A 12,413-nucleotide genomic window follows, 5' to 3' on the forward strand; every position below is an offset into this window, starting at 1 on the left:
TAAATCAGAGCATTGAGTATAGAAGTTGGGATGTAATGTTAAAATTGTACAAGGCATTGGTGAGGCCAATTCTGGAGTATGGTGTACAATTTTGGTCGCCTATTTATAGGAAGGATGTCAACAAAATAGAGAGAGTACAGAGGAGATTTACTAGAATGTTGCCTGGGTTTCAGCAACTAAGTTACAGAGAAAGGTTGAACAAGTTAGGGCTTTATTCTTTGGAGCGCAGAAGGTTAAGGGGGGACTTGATAGAGGTTTTTAAAATGATGAGAGGGATAGACAGAGTTGACGTGGAAAAGCTTTTCCCACTGAGAGTAGGGAAGATTCAAACAAGGGGACATGACTTGAGAATTAAGGGACTGAAGTTTAGGGGTAACATGAGGGGAAACTTCTTTACTCAGAGAGTGGTAGCTGTGTGGAATGAGCTTCCAGTGAAGGTGGTGGAGGCAGGTTCGTTTTTATCATTTAAAAATAAATTGGATAGTTATATGGATGGGAAAGAAATGGAGGGTTATGGTCTGAGCGCAGGTATATGGGACTAGGGGAGATTATGTGTTCGGCACGGACTAGAAGGGTCGAGATGGCCTGTTTCCGTGCTGTAATTGTTATATGTTATATGTTATATGTTATATGTTATATGTCTGAACATGCTTCATAGAACACAGAACAGCATGGGATCGGGCCCTCTGAACCATGATATTTGTGTTGAACATGATGCCTATTTGAACTGATCTCATCTACCTGCACATGATCCACATCGTTCCCCGTACTTCTATGTGCCTATCCAAAAGCCTCTTAAATGCCACTATCATATCTGCTTCCACCAGTACCCCTGGCAATGTGCTGTATGAGCCACCACCTTCTGTGTATAAAACTTGCCCAGCACATCTCCATTCAACTTTCCCCCACTCACCTTATAGCTGTGCCCTCCAATGTTTCCACCTTGGGTAAACGGTTCTGACTGTCTACCCTATCTATGCCTCCCATAATTTTATATACTTATATCAAATTTCCTCTCAACCTCCGATGTTCCAGAAAAAACAATCCAAATCTATCCAATCTCTCTGTGTAGTTGAAACATTTAGACTTTACTTTAGAGATACAGCGTGAAAACAGGCCCTTCAGACTAACGAGTCCACACTCATCACCCCGTACACTAACGCTATCCTACACACTAGGGACAATTTACAATTTTACCGAAGCCAATTAACCTACAAACCCTTACATCTTTGGAGTGTGGGAGTAAACTGGAGCACCCAAAGAAAACCCACAGGGAGAACGTACAAACTCCGTACAGACAGCACCCATAGTCAGGATAGAAACTGTGTCTCTTGTGCTGTAGGCAGCAGCTCTACCGTTATGCCAACGAGCTGCCCACATCTCTAATCTCTCTAAACCAAGCAGCATTTTGGTAAACCATCTCAGCTCCCTCTCCAAAACTTCCACAACTTTCCTGTAATTGGACAACCAAAACTACACGCAATATTCTAAATGTAGCCCAACCAAAATCCTATAGAGCTGCATTACGACTTCCTGACTCTTGTATTCAATGCCCCTAGCAATGAAGGCAAGCATACAATATACCTTCTTTACCACCCTATCCACTTGTGTTGCCACCTTTAGTTAGCTACGAACTTGGACTGCAAGATCCATCTGCACATCACTGCTGTTAAGAGTCTTGCAATTAACTGTATAGGTCTTTCCATTAACTTCCTAGAAATCAGATATATAGCAACTTCCTAAAAAATAAATATTTGGGAAAGAGGAATGTGAGGGGGATAGCTCATTTGAAGATGTGGCACAGATACGATGAGCCAAATGTCTTCCTTCTGTCCAATAAGATTCAATGATATAAATAGGTACTGAACAAGTTTGCATGGTTCTGGGACTCTAGAACAAACTTGATTTACTGCACACAGAAAGCCCATGTCTACACACAGTCTCCCTTTGAGGACTCTTCGATAGCGTTAAATAGCAACTTTTAAAAAACTCTATTCCCTGTTATATGTTGCAGTCAATAAATGATCCAGGTCAGTCCTGAGTGCAATGGATATCTTGTTTTAGGCTTTTGAATTTATGAAGTTGATTACTATCTTGCACACTGATCAGTTGCTGAGACTCTCTGGTTTGAGCAGGTGCCTGCCCAAGATAATTTGTTTCAATTTACAGTTCTGACGGTTATATTGTTGCTCATAATTTGAGTTTCCTTTATTTATTTGACGGTCCTTTTCATTGTTATGCTAATTTAATTAATATGATTGCTGTGCTTAAATGAATCAGTTCATGGAGTGACGAGCTGCTGCCGCTCCTCCATGATGCTCTTTTAATGTGGTTTGCATCCATTAGACCATCTACTTAAGGTCATTTCTCTCTGACATGGACCATATCAGAATTATAAAATATGATTTGTGTCACTATTCTTAAACCCTCTCTGCATTAATCACCCTGAGAAATAATATTTTTATTGCCTTCCTTTGGAAAGTTTAATTGAGGGTAGATCCCACATGATAACATGGGTGAATTTTTTTTAAAGCAGAGATAGGTACAGGTATCAGAGATTGTGGGGAGAAGGCAGGAGAATGGGGTACGGAAGGAGAGATAGAATGGCGGAGTAGGCTTGATGGGCCGAATGGCCCAATTCTACTCCTATTACTTAAAATGTGGCTGACAGTTCTGAAAAGTCAGTCAGTCTGCATACAAGCAACTCCTGAATCTAAGCAGAGCCAGGGACGTCTTGAGTATCAGACATCCACCACAGCAAATTCCCCACATTCCTCACTGTGATGGAAGGCAAAAAAGTCCAAACTTCTTCCTCTTTATTCATTCCCCACTTAACATTACTGGTCATTGGCATATTGCTAGTTGTAGGGCTTTCTGTTTGCAAATTGGATGCTGTACTTCTGCTGACGTTGACTGCCTTGGGATAACGTGAAATCTGTAGAAAGGTGCAAGTCTTTCTGTCCATTAGTTATTTTTCACAAATGTGGAAACACATCACGGAAATAGATCACCCTAAAAATAATGCACACATTTGGGAATCATTGTGTTATACACATAAGTGTATGACGGAATGCTTCCTGAATTCCTGCAGTATTTTAGGGCGATGGATTTCCATTGGAACATTGACCTGAACATATTGCGGTATGAACATTGACTTCTCTAACTTCAAGTAACCCTTGCTTTTCCTCTCTCTCCATCCCTCCCTCTTCCCAGTTCTCTGACCAGTCTTACTGTCTCCGACTACATTTTATCACTGTTTGCTTTGTTGTTGTTATCTTCTCCCAGCTAACAATGACCTATTCTACATGTTCCTTGAACTCCGTTCCCGTTGCCTTATTTTCGCACCTTGCACTTCCTTATCTATGTATCTCCCTTTCCCCTGACATCAGTCTGAAGGGTCCCGACCCGAAACGTCACGCATTCCTTCTCTCCAAAGATGCTGCCCATCCCGCTGAGTTACTCCAGCATTTTGTGTCTATCTTCGGAAGGCTCCTGGACCTCTGCAGTTGCTTGACCATGGCTTAGTAGGAGTGCAGAGCTGGTTTCTCCTCTGACTATAACGCTGAGACCCCACTCTGTTGTTTTAAGCCTTGATGCACCCCCAGTACAGCTCATATCTCCTTTCTTGTTTTAAATACAGCTGAACTGGCACACAGGGACGGTAGGGATTTGTCTGGTGAATAGATTCCTTCTGTTGAACATAAACTGCAGCCTCATTAATGCAAATATCCAGTGTGAACAGCCTGTGCCTAGCGTCTTTAATTCCTATTTCAGATTTAATTACAGCCTCTCTCCTGCAATAACCAGAGTCGAACCACACATTGAGGAGCCGTGCGATGAGACTGAATCCCCCCCCCCCCACCATCCCCTCCCCTCCCCTCCCCTCCCCAAATGGGGTCAAATGACCCAGCAGGTGCGACATGTTTTCATCTAGGCTGCAACTCAGGGTTTTCTCCGAACTCCTATCGATGCTTTTGTCGGGCAAGGATACCAACTACAGCGCCGTAATCCCAGTAATAAAATCAAAATCACTAATTCCCGGACTAATATCAATAGTGCCTTTATTCCAGCCAAATCCATATGCAAAAACCATGCTATGGAGACTGAAATCCACTGCTGTTCTTTCTCAAAGAAGAAATGATTGACCCCATTTCTTTGACAGCTGCTGATGTTAGAACTTATTAGATCCGTTGCCTAGGGGGCGTGTAAGGAATAGAATACATAATGCTAAAGTTAAATAAACAGCACTGGGAGATTTCATTCTGTTCCTCCCATAAGACTCCATGGCTGTAGAGCAGACTCACGTGGATTTGAGTGTAACTGCACGTTCCCAGTTTGGAACTAAAGTATCCCATTGTCCCAGACCCCTGTCCTGTTTCAAAAACCCTTCGGAATATCAACATTCAATTGTCACTTTTCTAAGCTGCTCTCGAACAATATATTTAATCCTTTCCTCGTGTTGGCCTTCCGTAAAGCATGAAATAATGTAGGAGGGGACAGCAGATGCTGGTTTAAACCGAAGATAGACACAAAATGCTGGAGTGTAACTCAGCGGGACAGGCAGCATTTCTGGAGAGAAGGAATGGGTCACATTTCAGGTTGAGACCCTTCTTCAGACCTCGTTTTCAAATCTCCTCACAATCTCACCCTTTGCTCTCATTGTAATCTCCTTCAGTCCTGCCACCTGTCTTGGGAACTGTGTTCAAGGGTCTCATTTCTTGCATTTAACGTAGCACCTTTCTTTGCTGCTCTTGACCTCAGGGAGTAGCCCTTAACACACCTTACCACAGTGCAGTCAGTTTCAGCATGTTTACAACTGGCTGTAGCAGGGGAATAAGTACATGCTCTGATGCTGTGAAGATGGGTAGTTATCCTTGAGGGGAATAGGCGAACCCACAGAGGATTCTGAAGAACAGTGCACTGAGGAAGCAGCAATGGTAGGTGTCTGTAAAACCATGAAGGGAATAGGCAGGGTAAGCAGAAGCAGTAAGGATGTGAGTGCCTTCTGTGAACACCTGCACTTTTGGGAGCCCTGCACTGCAGCCTAATGGCCCATTCAGGAGTGAATGCTGAAGCCACATGCACCAACAGTCAAACATTTCCCACTTCATCGGTGCAGTTTTTGTTCAGTGAGGAGCAAAGTATCACGTATGGTCTCTCTCAGCAGAAACAGCCTGTAAGGATCCCAAGGCAAGGCTTCCGAGAGGCACTGCCTCCTGCACCAAAGTCCATCTTTGTTTAAATCGCTGATACATATTAAGTTAACTAATGATAGATACAAAAAGCTGGAGTAACTCAGCGGGACAGGCAACATCTCTGGAGAGAAGGAATTGGAGGAACAGCACCTCATATTCCGTCTGGGGACCTTGCGTCCGGATGGCATTAACATTGAATTCTCCCAATTTTGCTAGTCCTTGCTGTCTCCTCCCCTTCCTCAACCCTCTAGCTGTCTCCTCCCACCCTCCCATCCGCCCGCCCTCGGGCTCCTCCTCCTCCCCTTTTCCTTCCTTCTCCCCCCCATCCCCCATCAGTCTGAAGAAGGGTTTCGGCCCGAAACGTCGCCTATTTCCTTCGCTCCATAGATGCTGCTGCACCCGCTGAGTTTCTCCAGCAATTTTATGTACCTTCGATCTTCCAGCATCTGCAGTTCCTTCTTGAACACGAGAAGGAATGGGTGATGTTTCGGGTCGAGACCTTTCTTCAGATTGGTTAGGGATAAGGGAAACGAGAGATATAGACGATGATGTAGAGAGATAAAGAACAATGAATGAAAGATATATGCAAAAAAGTAAGAATGATAAAGGAACAGGCCATTGTTAGCTGTTTGTTGGGTGAAAACGAGAAGCTGGTGTGACTTTGATGGGAGAGGGATAGAGAGAGAGAGGGAATATCAGAAGTTAGAGAAATCAATAATTATACCACTAGACTGTAAGCTGCCCAAGCAAAATATGAGATGCTGTTGGAGAAAACTAATGGTCCTGTTACCAATCCATGGGAAACATCATTATATATTTCGCTCCAATCTGAGAAGCATTCCACTCCTGCTATCTGTTTCCTGTTACTCAGACAATTTTCAACGGACAACTATCAATGACTAAAAGGGATGCCTATAGTTTAGTTTAGTTTAGTTTGGTTTAGTTTAGTTGAGTTTAGTTTAGTTTAAATAACATATTGAATAAATATTCAAGTAATATGGTGAGTTGTCCAGCCAGAGATTGCAGGGTTCAAGTCCACAAATAAATAGGATGGTGAAGAAGGTGTTGACATGTTTGCCTTCAAAAGTTGGAACACCGAATGTAAACGTGGGCGTTGCATGTTGCAATTTTACAATGCCATGAATCAAATGTACAATTCTTTTTGATGATCTAATCCTCCCAAGATTGACATCAACGCTGTGCTCATCCTTAAAATGAAAGTGTTGAACATCAACTGTGCATCAGCTTTGGACACCCTGGCTGCAATTGTAAGAATGAATAGATGCAATAATCGGTGGACAGGGAATGTCACTTTGATCATTAGTGAGAGTCCAGGCTTAATGGAACAGAGAATTAAATTCCTTTTAACCATAGCGATACCGGATTATTTACCAGTGATTGCACTGACCAGTCTGATATGGCATGTTGGTTAGAATGGCGCATGTTGGTAGACTTGGCAAGTTGGGCCGAAGGGTCTGTTTCCATGCTGTATGACTTTATCACTCAATCCTTCTGGGCTTCCTACTGCATAACTCATCTGATTTTCTACCGAAAATGCAAATCTTGAAATATCCCAGTTTTGCTCTGATGCATCCTGTAGGATCATGAGAGGTGAGAATGTGAGATCCAGCAAAATACTTGTCGGCATTCCTGCCATGTAAAAAAATCCCTGACATTTTGTCTCGTTTCAATTCTGCCCTTGGGAAACATGCACTGCAACTAATTCACATTTCAGTTAACTTCTACAAATCTTTTCAAATAATTAGTTTTAATGGAGGGATGGCAAGTGGAGAGGCAGAGTTAAGGGAAGGAATCCCAGAGTATGGGAGCTCGGCAGCTGAAGTCATGGCCTGCAATGGTGAAGTGCTTGGATTCAGGGGTGTTCAGGGACCTGAATTCAAGGGGAAGCACATCCTTAAGCACTTTAAGACAGGGCGAAATTACTGAAATTGGAGGCACCACTCAAAAAGTAAGTGTGGAAGCTTTAAAATTGGAACGCCTCTTAACCTGTGAGCCAGCAAGCCCAAGTGCAAATTGGACTTGGTGCATGTCAAGGAAGGAGACAACTGTTTTGGATGAATGCAGAAAGTAAATTGAAAGAGGCCAGCCAGGAATATATTGGAATAGACAAGTCTAGGAGTAACAAAAGCATGGATGAGGTTCCAGTCACAGATCAGCTGAGGCAAAGGCTATAGTCTGGTTACGTCATGATGTGATTGTGCCATCCTTTAGTGAAGCTATTCAATTAATACCATTCCCCAGCCCAGAAACTGCACCCACTCCCTGTCCAGCAGTACATTTCTCAGCACAGAAATTCACGAAATAAAGACTTCTTTGCATTGATTCTGCTTACATGTCAACTACCGTAAAGCTGATTCCTCTAGCTTTCAGAGGGGGGCCATGAAGGTTCAATGTACAGACATAAGTTGGGAAACGCAACATAGGTTTGTACCCCACCTCATTGTCATATGTGTGCAAGGAGCAGTGGGAGGTGACACCAAAACTGTAGCGACTGATGCACCACTGCAATAGTAGGGTCGATACCATAGAAAATATAAAAGAAAGTGATCTTTATGCTTGATGGGAACTGAATAATTGCTGCATCTTTAAAAGCCGATGAGGAACTCTTTGCATTTCCTCCACCCACTAAAAACACCTTTCAATCTCATCCATGCGAGAGAGGCTGTAACTCTTTCCCGGGATTCATTGAGAATCATTGAGATCATGTTCCTTGGGCAACCAATCCACTTCTCCCTTCCTATCATTATATGAGAGCATTACTTCTTAAATATCATGTCAATATTTATTATCTGTAATACACAGTTCATATCCTTATCAAAGGACAACTGTTGCATTTATAGGGGATGTTTTAATGAACTTCCCACCATAATCTGTGGTTTTAATGTACTCACCCCTCTGCCTGCAGTTGTCAGTTTTCATCGAGTAGATATAAAGAGAATTAGAGTATTAATGGGTCAAAGGGGATTGAACAGGGAGTGTGGGGGACCCTGTTTTCCAATGGTCATATATTAAAGATAACCATGGCAACCTTTCAGTCTTTAACTTATCAAGCATATGCAGATACCTAACTGAAGACCATACAAGGCTCACCTCTGTAAAAAAGTGAAAAGACGTTGTCAGATTAAAGAAAAATATATATTTAATAATTATATGGGGTATAAATGACAGTATAATTGAGTCTAGATCCCGCATACCTACAATACCGGTCACTTGTACATCTCTGAATTCCTTCACTTCACCGCTGTCATCTCTCCCTTCAACTGTCGGCAGACACAAAAATCTGGAGTAACTCAGCAGGTCAGACAAGGAATAGGTGACAGTCTGAAGAAGGGTCTCGACCCGAAACGTCATCTATTCCTTTTCTCCAGGGATGCCGTCTGACCCGCTGAGTTACTCCGACATTTTTGTGTCCATCTTTTATCTAAACAAGCATTTGCTGTTCCTTCATACACTTTAAAACGCCGGATTCCCTACACAAAACTTCTCTTCTACTCTATAAGCATATCCTATAGCGTTTCCCTCTTGTTCATCCACTCCAATATCACCTTTACCTCGGTGACAAATCTTCCTTGATGAAACTGCTGTAAAGGCTGTTGTAAGGCATGCGGCAATGCTTGGCAATCTTGGCAGGTCGATATTGGAGAACTTGTTTCCTCTTACGCAAGAATCCACAGCAAGGGGTCACTGGCTAAAACGTAAGAGGTTACCCTTTTATTTGCCCGAAGCGCTGTAGTTGGAGAACACCTCGCACGCCAGCAGCTGGGCATTGCCCGCAATAGATCACGCGTTCGAGTCTGACCTTGGGTGCTGTCTATATGGAGTTTGCACGTTCTCGTTCTACCCCGTGCGTTAATGTTCCATTTTTTTTTTAAGCAGATTCAAATAACAAAATCATATTAAATATGTTTGGAAGGACACGTGCACAACTATTTCCAAATTAGCGACATCATAGCTCTGTGACTTCCTCCTGTCCTACAACCTTCTCGTTGACGAGACCAGTTCTGGAGAAGGGTCTCGACCCGAAATGTCACCCATTCATTCTCTCCAGAGATGCAGCCTGTCCCGCTGAGTTACTCCAGCATTTTGTGTCTACCCTAAGTTCTAGAATTCCCTCCCCAGTTCAGTCTCGGGCTGAAAAAGGGTCCCGACCTCAAATGCCGTGTCAATTCCCCCCATAGATGCTGCCTGGCCCTCTGAATTCCTCTAGCAATGTGTTCTAGCAACTGTAGTCTCCTGTATCGCCTTTCCGTCTCCCTCCCGATAGAGTCTACCTCTGTGACCAAAGTAGTTTGGTAAATGTAGTGATTATATCCATCTTATGGACACAGAAGGAACTGTAGATACTGGAATCTTGAGCCAAACACGAAATGCTGGGGGAACTCAGCGGGCCAGGCAGCATCGGTGGAGGGAATGGACAGATGACGATTTGGATCGTGTCTGAGAAGCATCTCGACCCTTCTGCCCATTCCCTCCCTGGCCTGCTGAGTTCCTCCAGCACTTTGTGTTTAGTATACATCTTTTCCTTTGGGAATTGTGGTTTCTTCCAAAATCCCCCAAAGTTACTGGTAACTTCTTCGACCCGTGTGATTTTGCCCTTAATGTAATAGACAAATAAATCGAGATTATTGGGCATGTATGAGCGAAAGTACTTTGCAAGGCTATTTCGAGAGATTGGTGGATGTGCGCTCTAGTGAGACGGCATTGTCCCAATTTATCGAATAACCTCTTCCTGTATCCTACGAAAGCTAAATTAAACTCTACGCGGTCGAATGGCAAGGTTAAGCGATGTCCTCCCAGTCTTGATATCTCGGCAACATCTGGCAACATCTGCCTCGATCTGCCACAGTTTGACTTGGTGTAAATCGCCAAGGGAACAGCCTCAAATGTAATGTCCCTGCGCCCCACAGGGAGTTCTCTAACCGAATAATTCCTTCAGATTGTGGACACGCCTGGCTGGCGGCGAGACGGCCATTTACTCTCGCCCCTTGCTGTGAATAATCATCGTTCCCCAGAGCACGCAGTTGGAATATTTGCGCATTCCCCTCAACCTCATTTGGCAAACTCCTCGTCACCGTGCTGAACACCGGAGCAGTTTAAAGTCGACTGACATCTCTCTGCCCACCCCTTCAAATCAACATGCAGAACTGGCTCCACCACATCTGCATAGAATATACAAAGACGTCGTCCTAATCTAACCCCAGCCTTTATGTTTTATGAACCAATCTCTTGTTTTCTACAAGCCATGTTCTAGGGGTATCTAAATCTAAATTGTATTAGTTATTTAAGTTATGACATCGGATGGAAGCTGCATACCAAATCTCGTTGCATTTATGTGCAATGACAATAAAATATATTATTATTATTATTATTATTATTATTATTATTATTATTATTATTATTATTATTATTATTATTATTATTATTATTATTATTATTATTATTATTATTATTATTATTATTATTATTATTGAAACAACGAACTGCAGATACTGGTTAATTCACAAACACACACAAAGTGCTGGAGTAACTCATCGGGTCAGGCAGCATCTATGGAGAACATGGATTGGTGACGTCTCGGGTCTCGACCCTTCCTCAGACTGAAGCAAGGTCTCGACCCGAAATGTCACCCTATCCGTGTTCTCTGGAGATGCTGCCTGACCCGCTGAGTTATACCAGCACTTTGAGTATTTTTGAGGATCATTTTATATTAACACTTACAAACACTTCCTTGTGGCTGGTTTGTGATATTTGGAGGGATTCCATTTATTGCGGGTCTTATAAGTGGGAATATTTTAAACAGCGTTTTTGTTTAACACGAAAGGTGTGAAATGTATGAGCCCGGGTTCCTCTGAAAGTCGTGTTAGATTGTGTTAGCGTACCAGCGAAACACACTCGTGTGCTTGCGGCAAACTGGGACACCCTGGGCAAAGCGCTGATGTTATTGAAGAGAGCGCATTCAACCCAGAGCCGTTCTCTGCGTCTTCCCAAAACAAGTGTCGTTTGAAGTCTGCGAGTGGTGAGAGATACTGCCTCTAGCGACAATCACTAGAACTACTGGAGGAGCCTGATATGATCCACTTTCTTCAAATGTGCAAGCGTGCACATTCCAGCAAATAAAGCGCCCTGTCTATCCTTGAACTGTACACTAAATCTAGGACTGAAATGTTCTCGAAGTTATAAAAACGTGAGAAGTGAGACATTTAACATCCCATCTCTTAGTGGTCTTTTCCTTTCGAGCCATTGAGTGATACAATGGGGAAACAAGTTCTTTGGCCCAACTTGCCCACACAGACCAACAAGTCCCAGCTACACTTGTTCCACCTGCCTGCGTTTGGTCCATATCCCACGAAACCTGGCCTAACATGTACCTGTTAACTGTTTCTTAAATGTTGGGATAGTCCCTGCCTCAACTAACTCCTCTGGCAACTTGTTCCATACACCACCACCATTTGTGTGAAAAAGTTACTCCTCGGATTCCTATTAAATGTTTTCCCCTTCAACTTAAACCTTTATCCTCTGGTCCTTGATTCACCTACACTGGGCGAGAGGCTCTGTGCATCTAACCGATCTATTCCTCTCATGATTTTATACACCTCAATAAAATCACCTCTCATCCACCTACACTCCAAGGAATAGAGTCCCAGGCAACTCAATCTCTCCATATAGCTCAGACCCTCTAGTCCTGGCAACATCCTCACTCACAGTACTTTTAAACAGTCATGGGCCTAATGGAAAATGTTTCAGAGGCATTAGAAAAAAATTAACCCCAACCTCTAAAATGAACACAGCTGAACCCCTGCAATTCGTCCCACCCACCACTAATTTAACCTCCTAACACTTTGCCTCAACCACACACTAAATGCATCAATAGAAACCCCTTATCCTCATTAAATGCGATTAAGCTTTCAAATATATTGAAATATATTCCCATTTTATGAACAGGACATAAGAAGAACAGTTAATGGGCAATGATGAGAAAACATTGAAGAATGTGAACCAAATTAAAATGACAGCTGGACAGCAGTCATTTCTGCACCCTACATCCCCACCCACACAGACACAAACGCACACACACACACACACACTCACACACACACGCACCAAGATTGCTGGGGTCGTGGATTGTAATGAATGCTGCCAAGATATACAGCGGGATATGGATATATATCAGCTACAGAAATGGGCGGTGAAATAGCA

This window comes from Amblyraja radiata, chromosome 37 (assembly GCF_010909765.2).
Source record: "Amblyraja radiata isolate CabotCenter1 chromosome 37, sAmbRad1.1.pri, whole genome shotgun sequence".
NCBI classification, from domain to species: Eukaryota; Metazoa; Chordata; class Chondrichthyes; order Rajiformes; family Rajidae; genus Amblyraja; species Amblyraja radiata.